General features: G+C 45.0%; 1 long non-coding RNA gene across 9 annotated transcripts in view; it reads right to left on the bottom strand.

The window, feature by feature from the left end:
* The window catches only part of LOC118319372, a 63991-nt gene that overhangs the window by 17615 nt on the left and 32125 nt on the right, over nucleotides 1-14251 (bottom strand). For 4 of the 9 annotated variants that reach the window (XR_004795972.2, XR_004795967.2, XR_004795965.2 and 1 more), the window contains exon 4: nucleotides 8863-9025. The exons of 3 other annotated variants lie outside the window; for them this stretch is intronic. This is a non-coding gene — a long non-coding RNA (uncharacterized LOC118319372). Of the gene's footprint in view, nucleotides 1-5090; nucleotides 6114-8862; nucleotides 9026-14251 lie in introns of those variants that run through there. 2 more of the 9 variants (XR_004795970.2, XR_004795964.2) reach the window with 2 other exon arrangements.

Consider the following 14251-nt stretch of genomic DNA (forward strand, 5'->3'; position numbering starts at 1 on the left):
ACTGTCAGGAAGTGTTGGGACGAGCTTGCCAGGATAGGGCGACCAGGTCCGCAAGCTAACTTTGGCGGAAGCAAATAACGCGTCATGGTGCGTTCACACCGGACGCTGCATACAGCCCCTTTGAATACCATGAGGAGAATGAACACAGGAACACAACCTGCAGCCTGACCTCTTCGCCTCTTTACAAGTCAGCCTGAAATCAAACATGACGTCACCCGAAAAGCCTCGTACCTGAACTCAGGCAGCTGAGAGGATCGGAAATAAACAGTCCAAACAAAAGATTTATCCCACACACTGTGGCAAGCTTCTCTGCCACCCTGGGTCACGGTGACGTCTTCTCACCACTCATTCAATTGACTTAGAACTCGATGGGAGTGTTACTGAGAAGGGCAGCGTACCCTAACCCAGTAATCAAAGTTTTTTTGGATGAGCGGTGCTCCTAGGTGCCACTAAACAAAGGAGCATGTGCAGCACCCGGTCAATTTACAAGAACGCGCGGGCACCAGGGTTTTGATTTCTCTTAGTTGCCAGTCCCAGAAGGCTCTGTGCATGTATCTCTGTAACAGGTCATTTTTGTGTTAAGTTGTTTGGACTAACGCGGCCCAAGCACTCGGCACCTACCGACATTCTGAACGGGCACCATAGGGTTTTTGAAACGCAGAAACAGCTGCTGGACACTAGATGTAATTACCCCCAAAGTTTCCTCTGCAGCCTGCTGCAAACTCTCACACTCGCAGGTGTATATACTGTACACGCACAGTTCAGTGTACAGTTGATATACATAAAAACAGCTGTAACTGCTCCTTTTTTGGACCTTTTCTGCTGCTTCTCGTGTGCTGTAACCCCTGGATGCTTACTGGTTGCGATGGCTGTAGGAAACGGCGAAGGGCCCCGTGTCGCCATCCACAACACAAGCGTGGTTAATGTGTTTCCCCTTCATTTCTAAATCGGCTGCGCTGGGTGACTCGGGAGTTTGGCAGAGTTGTCGATCGTGGAGCGGTGCCTGTTTATTACGCCACAGAAAAATGTGCTGATTGAATTTGATCTGCCCCCCCACCCGAAAACTGGGAATCCGCATAGAAAAGTGTGAAAAGGACGGCTCATTAAAACCATTAACCCCACTACGGGGCCTCCTCGTTGACACGTGACGAGCGCATTTAGCCGCCATCCAATAACAAAGATTCCCCCTCTCTTTTGCTACGACACCTGGTGGAATTTCGTAGTTGAATAGTTCGCCTCCACGTCACCGTCTTTCAGCCTCCTGACAGCCTCGCATGTGGTGTGCAGGGGGGGGAAACAACGGTCACGTACAAACAAATGGCACTTTTAGGGATTGGAGGAATGCGCGCACACACACGGGTTGCTTATAGGAACACATTCTTTTTCACCCGCCCTCCTCCAAAAAAACTAAAAAAGGAAAACTGCTCATTGCCTCATGTTCCTCCTTTGCTCATTGGCTACTTCAGTCGCTTAGGTTCCCTTTGGATTTTTTCCCATGCCCTGCTATCTTTTCTCAAGTCTTAATCTTTTCATCCTGTCAGGCCCGCTCTCGGCAGCCCTCCGCACCATTTCCAAAGGTCTGGGCTTCATGCTAATTGTCCCTCAATGGCACCGTTACCTCCCACCTACATAATGCACCTTGTTTCCCCCGCTCAGTCTGGGCTTCGCCAATTTTTGGGCTCATTCAAATTACGGAGAGAGCGGGACTGTAAAAAGCAAAATGCCTCGGGGGGGAAGGCAGTGCAAAGCAAAGCTATTCCCAACATTTTTTTCTTTCCCTGCTTTTGGGGCGGGGGGGGGGGACATTTGTGTGGGTGGGCTGACCAGTGGGACAATTTGACGGATGAGTTACGTGTAATTGCTGCTGGGTCGGACGAAACTTCCATCCGTCACGTGCACGTTCCTCCGCAGCAGCGTTCATCGCACAGCTCGTTATGCCGCTACTGAATCGTGCAGGTTATTTTTGAATCAGCTTCACGTTCAATCCCAAGCGCCAGCTCCCGCGGCATCTGCCAACGATTTGATCTATGGTCCTCACACGCACGTGAAAGTGGGGAAAAAAGGAGGTAAAGGTTATGATGATCGTAGTTATGACGCGACCGCCCGGGTCCCTTCTCGTGCGGGGTTAAACGGGGGGGGGGGGCGCCGTCGTCGTCGTCGGAGGCACATAAATTGTGCTAATTGCGTCCACGTAGACCCCAAAATTGGCTGTTTTTCTTTCACCGGAGAGAGACATCGACAGCCACGCACCATTAACATCTATCCGAGTGCGCGAGCTTTGATCTTCTCCGGGAGGGGGGAGCAAGTGGAGGGAACACGGGGAGAAATGGGATCATCAACAATTCAAATGCGCCCAATTATTGGACCATAAATAAAGGTCTAATTAGCATAAATTGCTTCCACATTGATGCTATTTTTACATCATTTCTCCCAGTGTACGGCGCGCACGGGCTTCCCGCATAAGTTATGATGGATATGCTTCATTTCGTGGGCGAAATTGCTTCGCTAATTAAAACTGGTGCATAAATATATTCGCACAGGATCCATTCATTTGGACGCACAAAAAGCATTTTTTGGGTGTTTTCTCAGAGACGAGTCGATTCCTGATATCATAGCATAACATTTTAATCCATATCAGAAAAACCGTCAGTCTGTAATATTTCAAACTAATGACTTCGGTTTACCTCTGATGTCACGATCATCAGCCTCTGCAATCGTTCAGCCGCGAGACGTTTATTCTGATTTGTACTCGGCGATCAAATTAAAGCCGGGTTGGATTTTTTGCTTCTTTTTTTTTTTCTAAACTTAGAAACAGACGGAGGGGAAGTGCCGCTGCGCCGTGGCCAGAATCGGTTTCACACGTCTGCCTGAAAGGTTTTGTTTTTCAGCCTTCCTGCGTTGTGGCGCTCATAAAGGACAGACCGTCTGCTCTGTCTGGTTCGCGTTATGAAGTCACAGTTGAACATAGAAACAAGGAGGCGAGAATTAGGACGGATCACGGTTTCTTTCCCAGCGTCTCCTGAAAAACATTGTTTTTGATCAGACGGAGAAAAAAAAAAAACAAGATCTCCAGAAATGGAAACAATATCTCACCAGTCCTTTCCCCCCTCCCCATTAACCCACGGTGGACACTCAGACGGCATCTGTCGATCTATTTGTCTAAGAGTTCAGCGTCTGCAATCAAACCTGCACCAGTTGGTTACACTGTCATTTCCCCGACTAGCAGACCATGATTATAATGAGCTTTAAAGATGGCTGTTCCCACGCAACATGAAAACGACCTTTTTATTTCTCCGCTGCCTCGAGGTTCAAAATCTCAACACTGATACTCGGCTGTCGTTTCCCACGCACTTTCAACACGTCCGGCCAGAAGGGGTTCGGCCCCGCCGCTTGACTTTGAGGCATCTTTTTGTTCTCCTGCGGGTTTTTTCAGTTTGAGGTTTCATTACATGCATCCGATTTATCTAATTCCAGATTATAATTGCCAGTCTCAGGCACCGAAGGTTAGAATAATAAGCCATAACTTCTCTTTGGTTTTAACGTTTTCCCTCGGCCACTGTTGATGTCATTTGGCCGTAAAAATGCCAAAAAATGACTTAATTGTTATTTCCATCCAAGCTGCGGCGGGAGAGCACGCTGATTTCCAATAAGTGTCCTTATGGATTAGTGCGCCGGGTTGCTTTGGGTGGTGCAGGTCGTGTGGTTTGGTTTTGTCTAGCACTGATGTCTGGTGGATGTTTTCTGGCAGGACTTAACAGGAAAAGAAAAGAAATGGTTTTGAAAAAGTAAAAAAACAAGCTTTAATACTTGAAAAAAAAAAAACCCAGCTTCTGTTTATTGGTTAAAATACAAAGGAAGAATGCAAATAAATGAAAGACGCCTTTGAAGGTTTTACCCATGGGGTGAAGGTATAACTTTCATAAAAATTGAAAAGGTCAACACTCCTTTTAAATGCAAATAAAATCAGACTGTAATAACGGTGTTGATGCATCGGAAAGAGAAATTGTATTCTAATCTAATTACTTATCAATACTGTTCTTAAAAAACTACTTTTCAAATGTGAAAAGTGTCACTTAAAAAAAATAACCGAACCGAGATTTTGCAACAAACCGCAGCTCCCTTCGACGTTTAGTCACATCAGGATCATTTGGGTCTGATAAACCAAATGTACACTTTACTTGTGCAGCACTTGGCGGCAAAAAACAAAGTTAGCATCTAGCTGGTGAACGTAGCAGCACCAGTTGAGTTCAGCGCCCGTGCAACTAGATTCATTCAGATTTAAAGGAATAGTTCAACAGTAGAAAACAGACTAATTGAGGTTTGAAGGAATAGTTCAACAGCAGAAAACAGATTAATTGAGTTTTAAAGGAATAGTTCAACAGTTTGGGAAATGTCTGTTTGTCCAATAAATTGTGAGCGACCAGTCAGTTAGCCTGCTTTAGCATTAACACTGGAAATGCCGGGAATAGCTAGCATGGGGCTGCGCACATGCAAAAGCTATTTACGTGATAACTTTTAATCAGTTTTAAAGAAAGTTTTTTGTTGCTTTTTGGGAACTTTTGGGTTTATTGTCAGGTGCTGACCTTGCTAAGTAAAGTTCCTTGAGATAGTGGATGTTGAGATTTGGCTCTAGCCTAAACTGTAAAACTAAAAATAAATTCAATCGGAATAAAAAGAAAATTCACTGACATGACAAGCTGTGATTTTACTGGGGTTTGCACGCACGACTATTTTCTTGGACGACCCAGTTCCTCTCTGCTCCGTTTTCCAGCAAATGTCAGGACTCGGTTTTTCCCCAAAGAGCAATTTTAATCGCTCTCCAGATATACGCCCGTACAGACTCCCGTACATATTGACTCCTTCTTCCGTCTACACCGTGTGTCCAGTGTCTGCTACGTGCATTAGCACAACGCCATCCGCTGCAGTCGGCAGTGCAGATGTGAGGATATACGTAATACATAGGATATTAAACTGTTAACTTGTGGGAGAAAAAAGATTCACTTAAAGCTTTGAGATTAAAACCAAGAGCTCATCACATCATGAGAGAAACTTTTTTTTTTTTTTGGGGGGGGGGGGGGGGGGGGGGGGAGGACACACCCCTCTTCTTCATAGTGCGAGATGGAAAAGGATGGTGGAAAGGCGTCTTCATCTGCCCCAACAGGCCCGAGTCAGCGCGAGTGCGAGTTGAGTCGTGAGGTCAACTGTGTCTTCGTCTGGGACGCCGAGTCCAGACCACCTCTCCGTGTTGATCAGTCAAAGAAAACCAAACATCAGCCACCATGAAATCATGCATGCGATGGGGGGGGGGGAAAGGGATTTTTCACTCCGTGCAGATGCTGAAGTTCAGCCTGCTTTATTTTTTTTCGAAAAAAGCTCCAATCGTGGCTGACCCGCCACTGAACCTCTCCGCTCCGTCTCGCAGCCGCTGCCAATGTAAGCAGATGCCTCTTTCGGGGGTTCGCTTTCAGTCTCTTATTTATGCATGGGATGATAATGCTATCCAGCATGTGATACTTCAAGAGAATGGGGGAAGAGTCAATAACTAATGGAATTCATGCTAAACAAGCACTCCTCTCCCCCTCTTAGTTTACCGCCCGGGCCCTTTTTCCGCTGATACGCCCGCCTCTGCCGAGCGTCGACTCGCAGCCCACACAGTTTGCCACAACAGCTTTAGCTCAATTACTGCAGGCCCGGCTGGATTGAGCCCTTTATATCTCCAGCTGGGAAAGCTCACTCCTCTAAACTCCAGGAGTGGGGAAGCTTTTTGGAAAGATCTATAAAATGGCATCCAGAATAAAAAAAAATTAAAAAACCCTCCCCCAGTTGACTCTCCCTCCTTTTGCGCCGTAATGCAGGGTTTTACAGTTTGAAAGAAGGCATCAGTCTCTCCCCAAAGTCCTGCAACTGGATACTTTTCATCCGCTGAAGTGCAGCAAGCCGTAAATCAAAAGTATGCACTTCAGAGCAATCAAAAGGGATATGGGTCCACAGTTTGAGAATCATCACAATGATTCAGATGAAGGGTAAACAAAATCAGGATACGTGAAACACAGTTTAAGTTGATGAGCTCGGAGATGTTTTCTTGAAGACTGTCCAGCATCTCATGTTTGGGTCTTGCAGCAGGTGAGAAAGAAGAAACACAACCTGGTAAATTACACAATATCACCTGATTTCATCAACAATGAAATCAACTTGACCTGATTGCATGTGTGGTTTCGCTCCTCTTAAGTCCCATAGGAATATACAGTGTATATATATATAATTTTGTTTTCTTTTAACACTTTAGTTTTGTTGTTGTTGAAGTTTTATTGATTTTTTGTTCTTTATTATATAGGAAATCCGATCTGTTTCATGTATTCTTGAAACTGCATTTAGATATCATGGATTAAATATCATGGTCTGCATCAAGTATTATATGTTGTAGCATATGTAATTTGTAATATGTAATTCATTTTAGATGATATGTGTGTCATACTGGCGCTTAAAATAGATATACCCAACTTTTCTACCCTGCTGTATACAGTCATAACAGCATGTATTACTTTAAATGGCGCAATGACAACAAATACAGCAGGGTTCCAAAAAGTCTGAGACTGGATTAAGTCGTCAAACCGGACCAAGACATAAAAACCAGTACATACAGTTAAAACTGGATCTCAAACCAATAAGGATGATGTATCTTGTTTTCTCCGAAATCCTCCTTTGGGGGTCACCGCGGTGTCACGAGGAAAACACTCGGAGAGCGACGCTGCTCGCTCATGTTGCATGTATTTTCCCTGCTAATGGAAAATAATTGACAGTTCATTGTGTGTGTGTGTGTGTGTGTGTGTAACTTTGGCTTCGTTACTGGCAAGTTGCACCAAAGAAAAGTTTCCCCAAATAGCATAAGAGCTGGCCCGACTTTGAAGCCGTTCAAAAACTGTAATAGTTTGGGGGAATAAGGGGGATAAGTTAGCGTACAGGTGTGACTTCTGACAACCCCAACAGAGGCAGGTGTGCTACAAATAATGGTAATAAATCAAAACTCCAGAAAGTTCGCAAATCTGAAAATTGCATACTGGCGGCGTACCCCGGCCCCCGGATACTGCGAAAATGCGTTGTACATGTGTGCGTCGCTAAAGGTAATTTCCAGCTCCGCTTGATAGTCGGTTATTAACATCTTTCAAAAGCGCCAGGCAGAACATTGTTTCTTTTACAGCAGCACGGAACACATGTGGTCCCCGTGAGTGATCTTAAATTATCTGCACAAGTTTGCAGCCATAGTCGTGGTAACACTATATCCCGGCGCGCAGAATGTATGTCAAATAGACTCATGAGTGCTGCGAGCTGAGAGCGCAGGAGGCAGCATGTGAGAGTTCAGCGGGTCGGCTCAGAAAAGGCTTTTGCCCGAATATTTCCAGGCAATTAAATTCAGTGGTGAGAGTCTTGTGAAGACCCTCCAACCCTCCGCACCTGGTTCGTATTCCTCCCCCTCGCAATCTGCTTTCTTTGGACACTGCGTCTCTCTCTTATTTGATTTCGGCTCTTTTGAGATATAAAATACATGCTGATACTTCAAAACTGTCTTCGGGGACGGCGAGGTGAGGTGGAGAGACGGGGGGGGGGGGGGGGAAGACTTATTGAGATTTTGGCAGCAGGGTGCGGACTGACAGAGGAGTTCTGAATGAGACAGGAAGTCATACGGGCTATTCAGCAACAATTATGGGATCTATTAATGCGGGGGGGTGGTACCCACCACTTGAACAAGTCAGTCTTGGATTCTGTTCAGGTATTTTTATGAGACGGTTCAAAGGACTTATTCCTCACATGGTTCCTGTCTTTTGCTCGAACAGCGTCAAAAAACGTATAGAAGTATAGAAAAATCGCACGGGCCCGGCATTTTCCTCCGTGCCACAGTGAGGATGGTCTACGTTGTTTTTTTTTACTACTTATCGAATGGAGGTGGCTCTGAGGTCAACAGATAGCAGTAAATTCCTGCGCCTCGTGCCATTATCTTGAGTAAGGGCACGTTTAATGCGCCCTGATAGGTTTACTGGTGTTCCGAAATCCTCTCTGGCTATAACGCATGGAAAGCTACTTTCTGCTGGCGAAAACAAAATAATTCATCAGAGACACGAAGATAGTCAAGTAATCAAAGTTGGAGACAGTCGATGCTGTTGTCAGCGGGTTTTTTTGCAAAACCAGGAACATTTTTTTTTCTCTCTCTCGCCATAATCGACATTCATCCAGAAAACAGAGAAGTCAGACTCCGTCTTCGTCCAGTTTCCATCAAACCAACATCGGTTAACGCAACCGCCTCTACGGGGCAGGAATAACAGCGGACAAGAAACACTTTTTTATTGGAAAATTAAAGAGGAAACGTCAGGAAATTGTGCATGTTCTCAATCCGGCTCAAAGCCACTAAACCAGGGAACAATCAGTGAACGGTCCGCTCGCATTAGTTCACTGTTGGCCGACGCTTTATCAGCTGGAGCTCTTTCTGCGCTCGGCTTCCGGTGTCGACAGTAAATCAGCCTCGGCTTTTCAGAATCACTGCATGTTGATATCACCGGCTGCTGTCACCAGTTTTGTTTCTGCACAACAGTCCCGACACAAATCTTAATGGACGACGACAGTGAGGTTGTGAGAAGTAGTCAATTTATATCAAAGGGACAGTGAAGGAGGGTTTTGTCACATGGTAAATGACGAATTGGCACAGATGCGAGATTAGAGAATGAAAATGGCTGAAATCTCCCATATATTCTTCCACATCAATATATTTACAGTATGTGTATATACTGTATGTATTTCTGTTCCTCTTTTTTAAAAACATCTATTACCAAACTAGTCAATTAATTGACTTTCAGCTGAACTTTTACTCACCTATTTATACATCAGCAGTTAATTGTCAACAAAACGAAGGCCTCTCTCTCTCCGCGGTGATCTCCGCGACCTTTTTCGCTCTGCAGTCGGTATCATCTGTCTGACACGACAAGTAAATCATCTCCAAGACCACAGTTTCTGGCTGAGAGGCCCAATCCTCCTACTTGAAGAAATGAGAGACGTTAAAAAGACGAACACAACTCTGATCCACAGATATATATGTACGGTATATACGGTCTGGTAGTTGAGGATACTTTGGCTGACACTCAGCCCCTTGAGATAATTCATACAGCGTCCTGACATTTTTCCAAAAACTAAAGGACCTTGGGAGTCTGAGATAAAAAAAAAGGAGCCTGTGCTGCTCGCCTCTCAGAAGGATGCAACGCGAACAAAGCTAAAAAAGGAGCGAAGTCTGGAGTCTGAATCTGTAATCGGTAAGTCTCATTGACGAGGTGCAGCAATGAAACTCGTCCTGTGTACGATATCATTGTGATATCCAGAAGCCTGGAGTTTCCCCCCCAATTGAAAAAAACGTTCCAATCCCAACGTTTCCTGGTCGAGGACCTTTGGCCGCTGGTTCGATTTCTGAGTAGTTGTTCAACATCAGTTTTTTTTTCATCGACTTGAGAGCTGTGTCCAGGGGGGCACTCCACCAAGATTGCTCAATGTGTGTGTGTGATTTTTTTTTTCTACATCTGCCCAGCGTTTCAGGCTGGATAAGAGAGGCAGGACATTCGAGAGCAGCCCAGCAGGCCCAGGGTTTTCCTGGCGCACAATGGCAGGAAGTGCTGCCACACTATAAATGGAAGCTGAAATAGTGGCAAAACACCGTCAGACGAGGCCTTTCTTTTTTTTTTCCTGCCACCAGCCAATAGGATTTATGTGCTCCTCTACTCTTTTTCCAACTGTGATAATGGAACCAAACAGAAAAGAGTACCAGGAAAGTTGCGCGTCCAGGCCAGATTCTCAGTAGCTCTTCAACCAACAGCGTTTGAAAGTCGATACTGACGGTGATTGAAGCTGCCAAAAGCTCATCGCCGGTGCCAGAGTTCTGTAAAAGTTTGACCACTTTCTGCTATAACGTTTCAAAAATCGTGCTTGTTTTCTCCAGAATTTTGCTCTTTGCAAGGGTGGAAAAGTGATTAATACCAAACTAATGATTTTTTTTTTTTTTTCAGGTGCAACAGCTTCTCAAGGCAAGGCTTCACTCTTGGCTTTAAAAGGAAAAAATAAAAAAAACTATTAAAATGAAATTCCATAAAGTAAAAGCTCATCTGTGCTCCATCATATTGGTGGTTGTATTTGCTGACATCTACTTTTGTCATTATTGGCACAGCAGCCCCGGTGTAATCCTGAGTAATTTGTCACAAACCCCTAAAGCTTAAGGAAAAGAAGAAAAAAAAATCACATTTGCTACTTACTTTTCGTTGAATTAATATGCAATTCCCTCAGTCAGCAAAGGGCAAAACAGTGAAGGTACAAATTATTCCCTTAAGGAAACTGCTAAATATTTCCTTCACTTTTTGTATAGGTAAAAATTATTGATTGCCTGGGAGTCCTGGTCAAGATGGTCAGCAATGACATAAAAAAAAATTCATATTCTGTATAATAACAAGCAGGAACAGATAACACAAAGAACAAACAGACTTAAGTACAGAAAGTGGTAAAAACCAGTAGTCTATACATTCACTTGACTGTTTATTAGCAACACCTAGCTAAAGCTAACGTCGTCCAACCCAAGTAGCCAAATTGGTTTGGACCAATATGGGCCCAAATTTGTCAGGCCAGGAGAAATAACTTGTCCCAAGTACTTTTGCCAGATTAGTGCCAAACGCACTCTGAATGATGCACCAGAATCGGCCGAACTGGTCCGTGTCCGCCAGCTGAAACTGAAACCAGCCTGTGAAACCAGGCCAGAATCACCCCAGCACAAAGGATAGACCCGACCGATACTGGTCAGAGTGTGGTTGCCAAACCTGACCTACACTGCCAGCATTTGGGCTGCAATCAGCAACGGAATTGCCTCAACTGGCCCAACTCTAACTTGGAACTCCGAAGGTCGACTTTACCGGAACTGGCCCAGATGTAAGCCAGTTCGGAGTCTGTAAAAAGTAATGACCGACCCCAGTATTCTGCCAGAGTTACCCTCATATCTACCGTCCTTGAGTAAATCCTGCATTCATGGTTATAATAATGCTAGTTTGTGATCAATTTGGAGAATGCAGATTGTGGTGCTGTTTAATTTTATTGCATTGTATTTGTGTGCTTTTAATATTCCCCATCCAATGAAAGAATGAACAGAAACAATTGGTTGTGTAATGTGTAACAGCTCCACAGAGTTCATCCTTTAAAATCATTCGGGTGAATCAACTCTTTACAAAAACTGATTGTTGAATTACACTTAGGTGTTCCTAATAAACTGGCAGTGTTTGCTGCATCTGCCGCTGGAGAACTTGATTTTGAGCAGAAGCTTTCATCAACAGCAAATGGGCCGGCATGTAAATTTCTGCCACGGTGATTGTCATTAGGGTTGCTTCACAAAGACAACTTCTCATGGTCGGCATGAAAACTTTCAGAGATTTCTGTCATTCCGTCATTGTTCAAAGACTCTGCGGTGGCAAGACACCGGTGAGGACGCAGGTACTTTTCCTCAGAGCTCCTGAGGAAGTTGTCAACACCACTTTGGAGATAACGGAGGAGAAGAAAGAAGTATGTACACTTTCTGGCTCCTAGTGTAAACTAGCGGCAGAGTTAGGAGTTCCTTTGTGCCATAAATTGAGTTATCACAAAAACCCTGTCCCAGTGGAAGGGGTCGCGATCTGGCCAAAAAAATCATGACGATCTTTTGGGGGAGAATCACGATCCAATATTTCAGGGTGACGAGGACAGGGTCCATGTGTCAACATGTCGACACTGCCTGTATCCTACTTTCCTGTCATGCGAGGTGACTGACTGGACTTCAGTACGACGGGCTGTACCGCTTGTTTGATTTGGGGGATTCAGTCTGTCGGTTGTGTGAGAACTGCTGCCTCAACACATGGTTCGATTTCTACCGAGCTCTATTAGAGGACTTACAATAAAAAAAAAAGTGTTGTGTTCGCTCGCAGACAACCGAAGAATTTCTTGCGCAACGCGCTGGTGCATGGGAAGGACAAATCGCTGCTAAAACATCTATAAACCAAGCTCGACAAAGTTGTAGACTATTGTCCGGGTGGATCATGGAGAGCTGAAGTGTTGGCTCGAAATATTTAATCTACAGTAGATCTACAGCTACTATGAGTTCAGACTGAAACTTAAATGATCTCTGAGGGAATGGCTCAGTGCAGTGGCTTGAATTCAAACACAAAGACCTAACAAAGGTAAATCTATGTTCCTCGCAGAAGCTCCTTCTTGTGCACGTCAGTGTCTCTGTTTTTAGCGTTTAACGTCCGACGCTTCTGGAGAACGCATTACATCCCTCACCTTGGAGAAGCCCTCCCTGTCCAGGGGCTGTGTGGCTCTCTCCCAGGAGTCCACGAAATACTTCACAGTCCCCCCCCCCCCCCCCCCCCCCCCCCCCAAATGTCAAGGGTACAACCTTAGTGAGAAGAGCAGGCGGGAGACAAGAGGACGCGGGGAGAGGGAACGTAGAGAAGATCTCTGCAAAAATGTTTAGTCATCAGGTTGAGATACAGGAAGAGGTACAGTATCCTTCCCCTAACTTGTGTGGTTTGCAATTTAATCGTATCATTCAATCATACTTGTGGCACATTCCGTACATCTTTGGACAATACATTTAACATTTAATTTTAGCTGCAGAGTGTCTAGGAGGCTCCGATCACGTGGGCAGAGATACCCGGAGATAAAAAAATCAAATCAATTTTAAGGAGTGTGATGTTTAGACACGAATCTTCAAGACCTCCATCTTGTGGATTCACCTCCTGGCCTCTGCAAACCAGGCCAGCAGAGATAATAGATTGTTTACAGCGCAATCTCTGGTTTCAAACTTGGACCTGCTCTTGACACCGACCTCAGACATTTCCCATTCCCCCGCGACGTCTCTGCCTCGGGGCTCCGTGTCACAATAAATCACCATTACTTCCTGAAATTTCACGCGTTATTATAATTCACTTTCTCTCCTCTGTGAAGTCAAACAGCGTTCGCTTGCGATTCCGAAGAGCCGTGGCTCGCCAGGGAGACTTTTCACAATAGAGTTGTGCAAGTGCTGCTTTTTCGCATTCCTCCGCAGCAGAAGGAATATTTTGTCAAATCGCAGCGTGACAACCGAGCAACTGTGCATTAAGGCTTAATCCCTCAGTCAGGTTTTCTCACTTCACATGAGAGGGAGCGACGCCGCGCTCGCTCACCGGGGAAGCTGCGCCAGCGTCACGCAGTCAAAAAACGGTTGCTCCAGCTGTGCACAAGTGAATTAAGATGTGTAGGCATGAGAGATAAGGTCAAACGCAAACAGGCGGACGCATGGCAGCATTCATCTGCCGCCAGCATCCTTTACAACCAGCTCGGTGGCTGACTGAAGCTTTTGTGCTTTCCTTAAATATTCTCTTTGAATACGCAGCGACCCTGGAACATTCAAACTCGCTAGAATTATAAATGTGAGCAAAGTATGATTTCAAGAAACCTTTTATGACAGGGGGTTTTTTTGGACTCCAAGGCAAGTATATCTACTCACTGATCTCTCCTTCAGACCGAAAAGCTGTGGCCAGTTCCTTGGCTGATGTGGATCTCATCAGTAGCTGACAGTCGAGCCAAGGGCGGGGTCTGGGCTAGTGGGTCAGCCTGCCAGAAGCGGCGGCTCAGCGGACACTGTCAGCTTGTTCTGAGATAATGTTAGCACACGAGAATGCTGAACGGTATCCGAGGACCTATCAGAGCATGAAATTCTGATAATGTAACTCAAAGTGGCAACCCCGTTTTTTTTAAATTTATTTAAACATAAAGTCATCAGTCATCATGCACATCACATTGGTGGAGCAGGAAGTATAGTGAGCGGCCAGGAAAGAAAAGCACCCATCAGAACCAGGAAGTGACGTCTATTCATCTTTACGTCCTTTGACAGCTAAAGGAAGAAATAGGGCTTGTCGAAGCTGCGATCTGTTTCAGGTTGCCGTCTATTGAGCTGAGCCATTTGAGCACAAGGCCTGTTGTGTTTTACACAACTGTGAAATTTTCATTTTTAACTGAGCATTACAGATGATTACAAGTCTGAGGGGTCGCTGTCGACACGTTGCCTGAGGGAATTTCATGGGGTGTTTTCCTTTTTAAGAACCGACATGTGGACATGAGGGAAGAAGAAAAAATTCGAAATTTCTTCCGTGCAAATAAAAAATGATTTACGGATAACGAAGCATAGCAGGATGAGTTTGTTTTGCATAAATAAACCAAAAGTTCT

Source organism: Scophthalmus maximus, chromosome 9, assembly GCF_022379125.1.
Source record: "Scophthalmus maximus strain ysfricsl-2021 chromosome 9, ASM2237912v1, whole genome shotgun sequence".
Classification (NCBI taxonomy): domain Eukaryota; kingdom Metazoa; phylum Chordata; class Actinopteri; order Pleuronectiformes; family Scophthalmidae; genus Scophthalmus; species Scophthalmus maximus.